This window comes from Strongylocentrotus purpuratus, unplaced genomic scaffold, assembly GCF_000002235.5.
Source record: "Strongylocentrotus purpuratus isolate Spur 01 unplaced genomic scaffold, Spur_5.0 spur5_scaffold_21, whole genome shotgun sequence".
In the NCBI taxonomy this organism is placed as follows: Eukaryota; Metazoa; Echinodermata; class Echinoidea; order Camarodonta; family Strongylocentrotidae; genus Strongylocentrotus; species Strongylocentrotus purpuratus.
Window position 1 is genome coordinate 5,317,630 of NW_022145607.1, and position 13,335 is coordinate 5,330,964.

The 13,335-nt window shown below is 37.3% G+C and overlaps 1 long non-coding RNA gene across 1 annotated transcript; it reads left to right on the forward strand.

Moving 5' to 3' along the window:
- Positions 1 to 6,353: 6,353 nt before the first annotated feature.
- On the forward strand, positions 6,354 to 10,256 carry LOC115928300. Its single transcript, XR_004066004.1, has 3 exons — positions 6,354 to 6,487; positions 7,840 to 7,976; positions 10,053 to 10,256. It is a non-coding gene; the product is annotated as an uncharacterized LOC115928300 (long non-coding RNA).
- The last annotated feature ends 3,079 nt before the right edge of the window (positions 10,257 to 13,335 follow it).

Sequence of the window (13,335 nt, forward strand, 5' to 3'; positions counted from 1 at the left end):
GATCTCTGCCTCTTTTCACCCTTTTCTTTTCTTCTTCCTCTTTTGTTTTCCATTTTGGCTCTCCTCTTTCCCTTTCCATTCTTTCTCTCTTTTTTTTTTTTGGCGGGGAGGGGGTGGGGGTGGGGGTGGTCGGGGAGGGTAGGGGGCAGAGGGAAAGGCCTTTCTCCGCGATCCACATCTTGTTTGCAGGAAAATTGCAACTGATATCCCTTCTTTTCTTTTCTTCTTTTGTTTCTTTCCCTTTCCTTCCTTCTCTCTTGTTTTGCGGGGGGAGGCAACAGCATGGGCGGCAAGGCCCTGTCGGACCCCTTTTTCTTTTCTTCTTCCTTTCCTCTTCTCTCTTCTTTCCCTTTCCCTTCTTTTCCTTCTTTCTCTCTCTCTCTCTCTTTTTGTTTGCTGAGGGGCCAGGGGAGGGCAGGCGAAGGCCTTTCGCCCCCGATCCACACCGCGTTGGTGGGAAAAATCACAATTGATCTCCGTACCTTTCTTTTTTTACCCTTCCCCTTCTCTTCTTTTCTCTCTCTTTTAAGTTTGCTGTAGAAGGGGGGGACAAGGGCCATTTGCCCCCCCCCCCCCAATCCCCAACTTGTTGGCGGGTAAACTGCAACTGATATCTTCCTTCTTTTCTTTTCTTCCCTTTATCTCGTCTTTTCCCTTTTTTCTTTCCCTTCTCTTCCTTCTCTCTTTCTTTTTGCTGGGGGGGGGGGGGGGCAACAGCCTGGGAGGCCCCCTCCCCCGATCTTCTTCTTTCCCCTTTTTCTTCTTCTTTTTCCTTTCCCTTTGTCTCTTCTTTCCCTTTCCCTTATTTTCCTTACTTCTCTCTCTCTCTCTTTTGCTGAGGGGGGGGGGTGGCGAAGGCCTTTCGCCCCCGATCTCCTTTGTTCCCCCCTTTTCTTTTCTTCTTCCTCTTCTTCCTTTCCCTTACTCTCCGCTTTACCTTCTCCCTCTCTCTCTCTTCATTTTTTGTTGGCGGTTGGGGGTCAAGGCCCTCCCCCCCCCCCCCCCCCCCCTTGATCCGCGCCGGGAAGACCTGTAGTGTCATCCCTAGCTAGCTGGCAAAGCTGAATATGGGTTATCCAGTCGTTTCATATATTTATACTTGTATTGAATATGTATACGTGTGGACTAGAGTACGGACATTCGGTGCGGCAGGCGGACTATTGGTGCGAGACCTCTTCCGCACAGATTGTCCGTCGGACATTTGAGGCGCGCACGGAATGTCCGACACGGACATTCTGCGCGGATGAAATCCGCACCGATCGTCCGCTCTCGATCTTTTCTTACGAACTGTGACTTTTTATCGGACAAAGAAACATTTTTGAGAATTCAGACAATGAAACGTCAAAGCTTCCACGCTTCGGGCGGGAGGGGGTAAACTGAATACAGACAAGGATTAAGAAACGAAAACAGTACAACAAATCGTCTTCTTCCTCTAATAATTTAATGAAACGTCACTGCTTCCGCGCTTCGCGCGGGAGGGGAAAAACTAAATTCAGACGAAGATTAAGAGTAGAGAACGGTGCAACGAATCGTCTCTTTTCTCTCTAATACTTTAATGAAACGTAAAAGCTGCTTCGCGCGGGAGGGGAGAAACTGATTTTAGACAAGGATTGAGAGCAATAATTTAATGAAACGTCAAAGCTTTTGCGCATCGCACGGAAGGGTGAAACTGAATTCAGACAAGGATTAAGAGTAGAGAACGGTACAAGAAATCATCTTCTTTCTCTTATAATTAAATGAACGTCATAGCTTCTGCGCTTTGCGCGGAATTTAACGTCATATTACTCCAGGAAGTGCCTGAAATGCGCCTAATGTGGTTTTCCCAGACCCACCCCTGCTTGGTCGCTCCGCCGTTTTACATATATTTCACCCCATGCGATTTTGTGCCCCCCCCCCCCCCCCCCGTTAGAAATTCCTGGATCCGCCAACTGAGTTTGTACTATGAATTTGAAATAAATTTTATTTCAACAACATGAAATGATAGAGGTCGTGTGAATTTCAAGGAGAAATTACCATTTCTATCGTTCGTGACGGCCATCTTGATTTTCATTTTTTTTTTAACTCTAGAACGTGAGGGGGTTCCACCCATGGACCCCCCCCCAAAAAAAAAAAAAAAAATAAAAAAAAATGGGAAGCTCTGCCCTGGCAACCCATCAGGGCTCCTAATGCGGGCCCCTAGACCACATCCGTTAAGATAGATTTAGTAATTCCCAAGACAACCCTTTGTTCCATAAAATTATCCTTGAGAGAGAGTGTACGTGAAAGAGATTTGATGTCCAACAAATTATTCCCTAGGGGGTATGGGCGGGATTTAGGGGGGATCGTCGCCCCACCGGAAAATTTGAAAAGTGCCCTAAAAATGTATAGCAAATACTGACTAAAGACTTTAACACACTTTTAGGCTCTGGAGGGCCTAAGAGTGCAGCGTTTAGACTAATACAAATGCGAAAAAACTTTTTGCTCGGTTGCTACGCTCCCTCGCATAATATCTTCCTAAATGTACAAGTAAATATTGTAGGAAATCTGTTTTCCGTTGGTATCACTGTGATCTAACGGAATACAGATTTTCTCAGCCAGGAATTAACAACATAAAGGCTACATCGACTAAGCAATACAAATAATTATTTTTAAAAAATCTGACTGGGCATGCCGTTCACCTACAGTTCAAGGGGCAGGGCCCGGTAAGTTCTTTATTTACAGCCAGTGATTAACAACACTATCATCGACTAAGCTATACAAATAATTAAAAAATATATAAATCTGAGTGGGCGTGCCTTTCACTAGGGCCCGGTAGGTTAATCATTCACAGGTCACCATCTCCTAGCCTAAAAATAGCCAGGAATTAACAACACTAACATCGACTAAGCAATACAAATTTAAAACAAATTAGAAATCTGACTGGGCGTGCCGTTCACCTACAATTTAAGGGGCAGGGCCCGGTAGGTTCATCATTCACTGATCACCATCTTCCAGCCAGGAATTAACAACACTAACATCGACTAAGCAATACAAATAAAAACAAATTTAAATTACAATTCAATACAAATTTTTAAAAAAATAGAAATCTGACTGGGCGTTCCGTTCACCTACAATTTAAGGGACAGGGCCCGGTAGGTTCATCATTCACAGGTGACCGTCTCCCAGCCAGGGATTGACGACACTAACATCGAATATATATGCTCTTCCTGATCGTTACTTTTAAAAACGTTCCACTGCCACGGGGCCTGCATTTAATATGTAAGAGTGGTGGTACAGATTTTTCTGCCCCCAAACTCTTTTGCTCATTACGCCACTGCCTCTGAAAGGCGAGCCCAATGTAATGTTTGCCCCCCCCCCCCCCACCTCCCAATCCCAAAGTGCTTCCAGCGCGCCTGGGTAGGCTAATCTACTCATCTGCTATAAAAGAAGCATATTTGAACCTATTATACCTTAAACCCCATGACCTTTGAACTTCACAGAATGGCAAGGTAACCCATGAAGGTGTGTTCGACGGCAACAGCATTAACATTGCCAAATCTCATTCACATTAAAACATTAAGAGACACAATAACCGTTAATGCTATGAAAAGATGTTTTTATAATTCATCATCATCCCCAAAACAATGGATTCCTCAGAGCCTCAGAGCCCCCAATTTAAAGCGGCTGAAAGCAATTTTTTCTCAAATTTCATCTAAAACTCGCTCTCTACGCTCGCTCGAATTTAAAGTTTATTTTTATTAAGGAACGTATTAAAGCGCTTCCATTCTTTCATTATGCAATGTTCATACTTATGAACGACATTCACCCGTTCTACTTTTTCAACCTTGCACAATACACAATAGCTGGTTGTCTATCAATAGATGCTCTGACTTTGGCTTAGTTATGAACAGGGAATTCACCCATCTTCTCTTCTCGTCGTCACATGGTTAGCGAATTGTATTACCATGGCTACATGCTCCGATGGTTAACAACCATAGAATAGTTCTTCCAAACTATGGACGAGACTGGTGACGATGCACATTATGAGAAGAGTGTCGTTAATTGATATATACGAGTTCAGTCTCACAGCTTAGAAACGATTAACATGTTTAAACGCCAAGTATGTGAAAGTCTTTGAAATCATGATAATAGATTTAATTGTATGAATAGGGACAATGGAGCGATCAAGATACTGCTGGACCCCCGAATTCGCGCGTTTTCTTCAGTTCCCTTTTCACTTCGTATTTGGTAAGTACATATATTATTATCTTCTCTACTTTTTCTAGTAGCATAATATTATGCACGTGTGTATGCTATCACAGTACTGGTGTTATGTAGGAGAGATATATTATTAATCGAGAACTTATTTTATCATAAAATACTGTCAGGTTGTTGCTAGATTGCTGGTATAAAGACGAACTTTTATTTTAACATTATGCATGTATGTTTGTATTTGATCAAAATATGATCTTGTAATGATGTTCTCTATTGTGATATATTATGTTAACAAAACTGCTTATCGCCATATTGCCAATATGCTTGTGTATGAACTTTGATTTATATTATTTCAACCAAGACTCTTAAGAATGTCGTTACGAGATAATGAGACATATCCTCATTCAGTTGTTTTATCGTAATGAATAGAAATAATGATCAAGTTGTTTATCTGTCTCTCAATGAATGATTATGCGTGATTGGAGATGTCCGTGTGCATGCAACGATACGTAATGATTTGTCACGTAATCTTCGGAATGTGAATGTGTAACTCCTTATTGATTATTTTTAAAGCTCTGATAGAAGCAAGACGACTAAAAGCTTTATCATGCTCTTGTTTCTATCATTGTGATAATTACGATTGATTCAGCGGACAATGTAAACATTTAATTTTATACGAGGTCCTTTTGTAATTGAATGCATATCTCTTTCATGGAAGTAACTTGGAAACAGAGAACTAGATACATTATTTGGTCGCATTATTTATTCAAACAAATCACCGACATATTATGTTAATTTAATTCGTGTAAATATATGTATATGAATTCAATTATTATTATCCATAAGAAAAAAGGATCTCCATGCAAAAAATAGTGAATATATGTAATTATTATAACTTGACTGATAAATAGGATGAAGATTTTCGTTTTCTTTACAGTAAACATATTACATATTGACCACCAGGCGCGGGATTTTTTCAAGGGGGGGGGGGATTTAACATTTTTAATCGGGCCGAAAATTTCGCAACGACTCAGCCAGCCGCTGAATAAGCGGGGGGGGGGGGGTAAGAGGATACTTTTTTAGGTCAGCAATTGGTATAATTTTTTTTTTTTAATTAAATAAAAAAAAAAATGCAAAGGGTTTTCCTCCAAAATACACACATAACAAATACCAAAGGGGGGGTGGGGTTCAACCCACCCCCCCCCCCCCCCTGCGTACGCGCCTGTTGACCACACCTAGACTATTCTTCTTCACAACTAAAACGTAATAGTAACGTAAACCGGTCATGTGCAGTTAAATCGTCAAATACGTGGATATCGGTCCAAAGTGGAATAGAAGTTGTAAAATAATGCTATGATTGTAATGGTCTATCATATTATATTACAGACTTGCTTTTGTACTTTTTATAATTTCGATGTATACAAATACTCATAATGGATAACCTGATTCTTAGATAGTGAACTTTTACTTCCCAATTGCTCAATAAACACTACTTGAACCAATTTTCATGGATATTTTAGTTCTACAAAGATGAGGGGCATGATATCAATAATATTGTAAAAAACAATATTGTAACTTTTATTTTTTTAGCCAATCATGGTGTATTTATGGGCAAATCAAGTTTTCATTTTCTTAAGTTGTTTTGAAAGTTATGAAAGAATATAGTTATTTATTTGTATATTCAAATTTGTTTTCCCTTTGAATATAACCACGATAATGTTCCTTTTCTTTTCTTTTTTTATGAAAGTTCTCTTAATTTGTTTCAAGTTTCAAGGTTAATTAAGGAAAAAAACAACTGTAATGATTCGTTAAGGATATATATATACAATTAAATTCTAAACAACATGTATATATGGTTTCTAAAGCAAACCGTTTAGGAGATACCGTAGTAGGTTAAAATTTAGAAGGAAAGGAATTCTATTTATCGACCCCATCAGCTTTTCCATCATTGTGCTATAATACATTGACTATCCGATACCGAAGTTTTTTTGAAAACCTGGTTAGTGAACTAACAGGAATATTGTCAAATAAATGGTTCTGCCGTAATACGTAGAAGCATTCTCAAAGAATATTAAAACCTATCTGTTCAATTAGGACTACAATCAACTGTAATCTTCCCTTTGTTATGCCCTATCCTTAATCATGTTGTACCTTTGAGTTAGCGCGTTTATGTGGTTTCATCATTTGCACTATAGAGCGTCTATAATGTAAGTGATAGGCCTATGAATGAATTTTTTATTTGATCATTTATTACTCTCTCTTTCATTTGTTTCAGCCATCGCCATATCAGACTTTTTTCGTACACATTACTTCGGTATGTATCTTCAATTTGTATAGTATTTCTTTTTAGACAATGTTTACGTACGATTCAGAATGGGAATACTTTTTAGAACCCTTGAATGTTGGATATAAACATGCTACCTAAGGCCCTCTGACAACTGTTTTGTTGTATTCCAGTATTCCTTTTAAATTCTGAGTGAGGCTATGAATTTGAAAATCTGTGAAATCAGTTGAAAATAACAAAAATTATAGTTCGTGAGTAACATTGTATTCTCCCACAGTCGAAGCAAGGAGTAATATCTTTAAAGAATCGGTTAACTATTATTTTGTCATGTATGTATATAAACACTGTAAAATCAGGCTCACAATCAGCCCGGCAAAATAGACCACTTTTCAGGGAGCCCATGTGCATTATTGAACAAACAACTAATGACATATAATTGACAAAACAAATGAAAATTATCGAGAAAACTATGAGACTTACCATTTGAACCCAGCCCCCCCCCCCCCCCCCCCAGTGAACAAAAAATAGATAGAGCTGATTAAGTTAACAAAGACGTGAACAAGGTTGTCTATTCATCGGTTAATATCACAATGTAATGGATTGAAATGTCTAAAACTACTCTTATACTTAAAAAGGTCACATTATTTTTTATTCAAGATAAATGTTTACAGTCATAATTGCGAAGAGAATATTTACTTGTCTTAGTAGAAAATTTAGAACAAATTAGTAATGGGAGGCATCCATGCAACATAAAAAATAAATAAAACAGTAATATACCTACGTTCAACTCGTAATAAATTGCAAAGTGCTCGATTTTGTGGAACACACATCACATGAACTAAATTTGCTCATGCATTAACCACACAACAGAACCGTAATCAAGATGAGGTTGGAAAAGTGAAGGCTTTATATTATAAAGCCTTGCAGCGAAAATTAATTCACATTTCTTAGGATTCGACAAGAATTCATTGCGCGTCATCCGCTTAGAAATCCGTTTAAAATCTCCATAGAGACGTAAACATACTCAATAATTAAAATCAGTATTACAGTGGAATGGTACTAAACTGTATAGCATTTGAGATATCATTTATACAAAATGATAAATAGTAAATAGCAAGGGACCCATTGTACTTCTCCTGCAAGTGACTGTAATCTAACAAACTATTACCGTTGACTGAAAAAATATGATATCCTCAGACGGAGTTAGATACACATGAAAAAAGCGTAAACTTGAATCATCAAAACCAACATGAACAAATTAGTTTCTTTAGAATAATAGAATGAGAGACCACATCGAACATAATCATCAACCTTATTTGAGGTCTATACTTTATTTATGTATTAATAATGTGTTGTTAATGTTTCTTCATCCCCTTCTCCAGATCATCATGCCACGAGTGATGCCAGCCGCATTTCGATGTCTCTGTAACACGCAGAAGGGGCACCGATGCAAAAGGAAGACAAGGCACCCAACAAGAATATGCCACCAACATCGGAGAAACTTCGCCGACGATGCCGCGTAAGTTTTAGAACAGTTTTTATCTATCTTTTTTTAAAGTACAGTAGTGAAAGTTTTAATCAAAGGATTGGAAATGTTTATAAACATTTGAATAGACCAAGAGCATCATTAGGTTGGGAAAGTTATACCCCCAATTGTTCTCAAAAGCGTTTTCGAGAGACATCTTCTTATTGTTTGTCCCATCCTTTTGTTTTAATCAGAACACTGATTTTCTTATTGTTTTTACTAAACACGCATAATTATAGATTTTGCAAGCATTGAAATGCCCTTTAAACATGAAAACAATTATCCCGTTCTGTTGAAGGTCCCGCCAAAATGTGAGACTCTGCTGACTTTCTTGAGCAGATCAGGTATCATATTTTTAAAGGAAGAAAACCGATGATAGGAGTGCAGCTCTACATTTGTTTTGTAATGGGAATACTACACTGTCGCTCATCTAGTTGGAATATTTTTTTTTACCTCAATTTATGGAATTATTTTGACAATGAATCATTCCTAATAGATCTAGATAATAGTACACATTCTCAGATTTTATTGACTAATAATTTGTGTTTATTTTGCGTGAATGCTAAAGCATGTGTATGCTACTATGCTTATCAACTAGGGGACCTACGCCCTTAAGTCATAAATGACAGTAATGAGGATTAATGCCCCACAAAAGGGCACTAATATGGCACATCGACACGGATTTGATCCTGGGGCCTCACAGTTACAATGCCATTGCTTTGCCACTGAACCACGACTGTACGCAGCGGGGGCTAGGGTAGGGGGCAGTTCCCACAAATAAAAAACCTCAAAGAAAAATGCAATCAATTTTCAATAATTCATTGAATTTTACCCCGGTCCCCAACATAACAAAATTCTCTGTACGACCATGCATGCATTATGGCTCAAGACATGGGCACACAGAAGATTTTTTCTGTTGGGGACCGGGGGGAAATTGAATGCCGAGAGGATTCTATTCCTTGAACTCTTACTTTTATTTCTCATTATATTTCAAAGCATTTATCTTGTGTTAATCACACCCAGGCGCGTACACATGGGGGGGGGGGGTTAACCCCCCCCCCTTTGGTATTTTTATGTGTGTAAACCCCCCCCCCCCCATCACTCCCCCTAAACCCCCCCCCCTTTGATTTTTTTTTTTAATTATAAAAAAAAATTATTCCCATGGCTGACCTAAAAAGGTGACCTTACCCCCCCCCCCCCCCCCCAACGGAGCCAAATGTCAAATTTTCAAATTTCGAGGCCCAAAAAAAAAAGTGTCCTGTTACCCCTGTTTTGGTATCTCAAGTGCATGTGAGTCTATATGTTGAGCCAAGATTGTCTTTTTACTTTGCTTATAAAAAATTATGAGCTTCAGAAACAACTTTATGAGGCTATTCAAAAAATGTATAAAAAGTTAAGATTATATTTCACTTGATTTAAGAACAGATTACCATATATACATGTAATACGATATTACAAATATATGCAACAGTATTTTTTGTTTAAAAAGTCCACATTTATTACAAGGATACCAACAAATTGTATTCATGCATTATTATTTATTCTGTGTTTTATTTTGTTATGATATTATGGATTTATATTCATGATTGTCATTGCATTTTGCTGTTACCAAACGAGGCATCATGGAAGACCACACTACAAATTCGTTGTGTAACCACTTTATTGCGTGGTTCAGTGTTAAGTTGTGTAAAAAAAATACACTTCTTTACATAACGAATTTGCAGTGTAAAGTTGTGTATTTTTTTATACACAACTTAAGACAACCCCTGGGTTACCACCCAATGTTGTGTAAAGTCGTTACAAAACAAATTTGCAGTGTACCGTGTATAAGTAAAAATTAATTAGATAGATTATTTATTTTAGTCAATTACTAAATTATACGTTATATATATTCAGCTCAACTTTTAAAGAAAATGTTTTGTTGTTCATTTTGATATGTTTACAATATAATTATGTCACTGAGTATATAAAGGCCTACATTGATCTCTTGCTAATTATGTTTTCTCTCAGAGCGACTTTATAAATGATGATGACATACGAATTATAATGTTTGATTTATTCTCTAAACAGAATGGAAGCTTTCATCAATATCCGACCCCGTCGATGTTTGGCGATGACTTTAAGAGCCGCCCAATGTAAACGTAATGGAATTTTCGTTTTCGGCAACGCATTGCATGATTACTGCATGCAACATTGTAAGTATAATCATTAATCTAAATGGTGGACATGTCATCGATTTCATTACAGTTGTGTTTATGGTGGGTTTTTTTTTTGGGGGGGGGGAGTGCGGGATGAACGCAAATCAGTTTTCTTCAAATAACCTGGATGTTAACTCGGGGATTTATGACCAATTTTTGTTTCTTCTTCACCGTTTATCTTGTTTATCAACAACCTTTTATGTAAATAGATGTAACCAACTGCAAACGACCCCAAATTTTTCAATTTATAATAACAAAATTAGGCCTATATAATATAGCTACTATTCGTGTTTGCTTAATTTGCTCGAAGTGTATTTAACGGCAATGTTGATTGGAAAATATGTAGTCCGATCCCACCCCCTTGCCGAAAATTCTCCCAACAGCTAGCCGGGAGGCCGTTTATAAGACACTTTTAATATAATGGCATTATTTAATACAGAAGACACCAAACTAGAAAATATGCACTGGGTATTTTGAATATTATTCAATAACAACAAAAGTAATAAGCGCACTGAATGCGGAGTGCACCAACACATGGAAATGTTTTTTCAAGGGGGGGGGGGGGGGGATTTTAAAATCGAGTCCAAAATTTCGCAACGGCTCAGGAAAATTACAAAATCGCGCCGACCAAAAAGTCGCTCAGTGGGGGTTGGGGGGGGGGGGGGGGGGGACACTTTTTTTTTGGTCGTACCTACCAAAACAAAGCGAATGGCCAATCAGAGCACTCGTTTCGTATTGGGTTTATGAATATTCATATATCACTAGGTTGACTAGTACGTAGCTATTGGACGTTCGAAAAGAAAAAAATAATATTCATTAATTAAAACCGTTAAAGATGGATGACAACGAATTATGTCGACTATGAGACTTTCTCGGATTAATCATTAAAGGTAATACAAAGTTTTGGGAATTTTTTAAAATTGGGTGGATAGTGATTCTTTACAATTTTGATGTATTTGGATGCCTATGTGGATGTATTATAAGCACTAGAAATTTAGCCCCTAAAACACTTCTGCTTTCGAGAAAAATCAAATATAAAAATTTACTGATGCTCCCGGTAAATTGTGATAAATTTCAAATAGCGCCTACGGCCGTACAATGGTAGCTGCGACTATGAAAATCTCAGAATATGTAGTTGTGATATATAATTTCCAAACGGGAGTAGCTAATCGGTCGATTTTGGTCAAGAAACATCGTTTTATAGTTTTATTAATATCTTGACCTTGAGAGGGAGCTATACAACATAAAGAGTTTATTATTTACAATTTTATTATTTTAGACTTGATTTCGACCGCGACAATGATCACTGTATATTGTAGGATTGCATATGCTTCTAATATGTTCATTTGAACCAAATTCATGACCCCATACCAAAACTTTGTATTACCTTTAATTTAGGATATAAATGAGCAAGCTATCGTAAGTCAAAGCCATATTTGTTTGTTATTTTTTATAGTTTTATTAGCCTATTGTAATATTGCAGCAAAAGTGCATTTATGAGGATGTAAAGAGTGAAAATCTCGTTGCATATGTCATTCATCGCGGTCCTGCCGAACCGAACCATTTGTTCCACTAGTACGGCATAGGCCGTACTTCAGTCTAAGAGAGTCGATGCTAATGTGTATTGACCTCTAGCACTGCATGCTTGCTGTGAGGCGGGTATTATTATACCTATACACAAATATACACACCACACATTATTGCATAGACTCTACACAGTCATGTCATCAATTGTCACTAAAGTACCAATTTTGAGTGAAATCAGTTGAGTTTTGTACAGTGGTGTTTAAAATGTTGAGAATCAAAAGCACAGCTTTTACTACACAGCCAGGATAGTAATGCACCTATGTGTGATTAATAGCTGTGTTGATTTTGTTTTGATCTGAAAATTCTGAACTCGATCAATGTAAAGTAGACCGAAAATTAAAGAGAGGAGCCGACCTTACCCGAATAAGAGGCTAACGAACAAAAAGAGACAAAAATTTATAGTCTAAATATAAGTGGACAGAAATGATTGTCTGGTATGGGGATCGATCCGGAAGTGTGTAATAAAACTGATCCCCATACATAAAGGGTAACCTTGCCGCACTTTTTGCCAGAATCCGGTGACAAGTTTGCTTTATGTTTTTCTAGACTTAAATGTAGCTTGATTTAGAAAAAAAATAATGATTGGAAAGAAAGTAGATCTGATTTTCAAATACTGTTCTATAAAATTACATCCAAAATATTTGTAAAACATCAAAATATAAGGACTTAATTTCAGGTAACCTACAAGTACATTATGTAATTCTCTTGAAGCTACTGCGCACAATGATATCGGCAATCACACAGAAACTGCATTGCGTAACCTCCCCTCACTAACCAGTACAATCAAGACTTCAGTCTCTGTGTAGAGGCAGTCAGTGGAGCCTGACATAGTCTCTTTGGAACAGTCATCAATATCAGAAACTAATTGAAGCTTACGGAAATAAAATGGGAAAATCCACCCTGATATTTTTGATGAGTAGAAATAAAAGGAGAATTTATAAAGTGACAAGTGAAATTGACAATTTTGAGGAACAACTGATAAATATTTATTAAGAAAATTATAAATATTTACATTTTGCAAAATTTTATGAAAAATGTTGGTTTTATTTAATACCGTCCTTCCTTGCATGTGCATGATTTCTAGCGGTACAATGCTCTTTGATTTTTGTTATGGTATGGTACACAACATCATTGACTCGGAGAACAATGGAATAATAATTACAATAAACACCTTGAAACTTTATTTGTTATCTAATCAAATGCTAGCTACTTTGTATATGATCGGTCCATTTTATATTTACTTTCTGTTTAATGTCTTAATTAAATGTGTTTTTTTTTCAATTAAAATTTATCAAATTGAATTGAAGTTTCCCTTCGCATTATGATAATTATGTTATATTGCGATCTTACAAAATTTCAAAATTTCAAATGGGGGGGGGGCACCTGGGGCAACATACAATTTTGGGGTTCATGCCAAGATGCCTTAGCTACATATGCTACTGATTGCACACTAACTTTTCATAAATATGTTTGATATAGATTCAAATATCACATGTTACTTATATCTCTTTTTATTTATACAGATCTCATACAACAGGCTGCCATATGATCCGGTGGTCACGTGAGTA